Source organism: Pimephales promelas, chromosome 5 (assembly GCF_988280905.1).
Source record: "Pimephales promelas chromosome 5, fPimPro1.hap1.1, whole genome shotgun sequence".
NCBI lineage: Eukaryota > Metazoa > Chordata > Actinopteri > Cypriniformes > Leuciscidae > Pimephales > Pimephales promelas.
Genome location: NC_142773.1, coordinates 30115195 through 30117436, shown reverse-complemented (window position 1 = coordinate 30117436; position 2242 = coordinate 30115195). Strand labels below are relative to the sequence as shown.

The following is a 2242-nucleotide window of genomic DNA, read 5'->3' as shown; positions in this document are numbered from 1 at the left end:
ACGTCCGAATATTCCTACTTTCGTACTATATAGTAGGGGAAAACAGTATTTGAAAGGAGTAGTATGTCTGAAACCTCAGTACTCATAAAAGAGTAGGCGAGAAGTTCCCGGATGATCTCCTGCTTTCGCCAAGATTTTTGAGTGTTCATCCGATGGATACTCTTCTATCCCAGGAGGCCACAGGAGAGCATTCGTCATTATCAACATCGCGGAGATCAGTTCTTGTTTTTTTTTAATTTAGTTTATTCAATGTACCCATGACTGTAATTGTAATTCTTGAAATAAAATAAAATAAAAATAAATTAAAAAAAAAAGAAGCAGGGGGTTTTCAAATGTGAGTAAACACGGAACCTGGAACCACGAAATGTGTTTAAATCGTATGTGTTAAACTACTATAGAGTAAACGTTTTAACTGTTGAAGGTCTAAAGGACTTAGACAGTATAGTATAGTTGTGATTTTGCTGTAAACACATGTTTTATTAGTTAGTTAAACAGGGGAGCTCCAGTAAGTAGGCTACACGTAAGTTTCTAAAATGGATTTACATAACCAAATAACGTTACATCTTAAACACGCTTATTTAAAATGTCTATTTACATCTGAAATGAAAATATTGTTTAAGTATTGCAGATGAGCACATCCCAACATGAAAAATACATCTGAGTGATGTAACGTTATGTGTGCTATTATGAAGGATAATTCACTGTTGTCAACACTACTTACATTAGACAAATGTGCTGTAAATACGGTAAATAAACAAATCTATAAAGTAACTAAATATGTTATATTTAATTTGTCCCTTATTAGTGTTGATATATTAATGAACATTTAAGTTGGATTAAAAGTGAGTTAACACATCAACCTCAGCATGTAAATTCAGTGTTGAGCTCATAATGTGAATCTTGTCTGTATGTTACAAGGACAGAAGAACACGCGTGTGTTTATCCGGTGGAGAGAGGCTCATGATGCTGAATGCTGTCATCAAAGGCTTTGGGTGAGTATACTACAGAAATAGATAACAAAATCTATGCAATCTTAAATTGTAGTTTATTTGAATTATTGTAAATTCAAGTAGAGAAATTACAACACTTTTCTGATTCTTGATTTCTGTGCATTTGCTGCATAGCTTTTGTGGTGGAGCAGGACCTGCAAGGAAAGATGATGGCAGCATTTGTTTTAGGGATTTTACTCAAATATAAAGTAAGGTTATTTTTAATAGATAAATCAAATGACATTGTGTTAAAATGACTGCTTTTGTATAATGTTTGTGCATTTTTGTAGGATCTGAAATGTCTGCAGACTGGTGTGAGCACTGAGGATGAGGAGCCCAGAGGTGCATCCTGGAAGTGGTGCCATGGATGAGTCCCTCCATCTCTCCACCTGCCTTTACGAGACCCTCGATCTCTCCACCTGCCCTTACAAGACCCTCTATCGCTCCACCTGCCCTTATTGCCGCAGATTGTGAAGCGCAGCACAACATCAAGCTCTGGGAAGAAGGCACAGTCCCCTCTGGTGAATTCATCAGAATAAAGCTGCAGAATGGGAACCGCTGTGTTGAGTCAGCATGATGTGGTGTTCAACGGCTGTAAATACATGTTTGTAGTTTGAATAAAGCTTTGTTTCATGTGTTGTTGACTTGTATAATGCATTTGTTTATTGTGATGGTTACTTTTATTTGTTCTTTTACTCATTTATTCATTTTTATTATTGTTGTCAGTATATAAAATGTAATTATTTATTTAATGTATCCATTAATTCATCGATTGACTGATAATTGAGATGTTTCACTGCATTTATGAATATAAATGTATTTATGCATAACTGTCATATGACGAAACAAATTAAAATTTGCTTGTTATATTAAATTATATTTTTAGTATATAAAAAAGTTATATAATTAAGTGTTGGTCAGCATTTAATATTATTATTTTGTTTAAGTTTTGGGGTGGGCTAACAATGCAATTCATTCTGAGGTAATATTAATTTTTAAGGAGTGATACTTACATTTTTCGAGTATAAAATCAACAGTTTTCTCCAAAAGAGATCTTCGAGCAGCTGCCCGTCTCCTTTGTGCAGACATTACAAACGCAGAGGAAAACTGTTCTAGGTTGTGCTGTCGAGTCACTGATGTTATGAAGTGTTAGTACACCTGTCGCTCACTTATAAACGTATTACATACAAGATCATGGAAAGATACCATAATAGTCATAATGACAAAACAGAAAACATAAAGATCATTGGTTT

The 2242-nt window shown here is 34.4% G+C and overlaps 1 long non-coding RNA gene across 1 annotated transcript; it reads left to right on the top strand.

Annotated features, from left to right (window-relative positions):
• Nucleotides 1–314: 314 nt before the first annotated feature.
• LOC148981467 (uncharacterized) lies at nucleotides 315–1775 on the top strand. The gene is made up of 4 exons (XR_016168627.1): nucleotides 315–334; nucleotides 924–992; nucleotides 1125–1198; nucleotides 1280–1775. It is a non-coding gene; the product is annotated as an uncharacterized LOC148981467 (long non-coding RNA).
• Nucleotides 1776–2242: the final 467 nt, after the last annotated feature.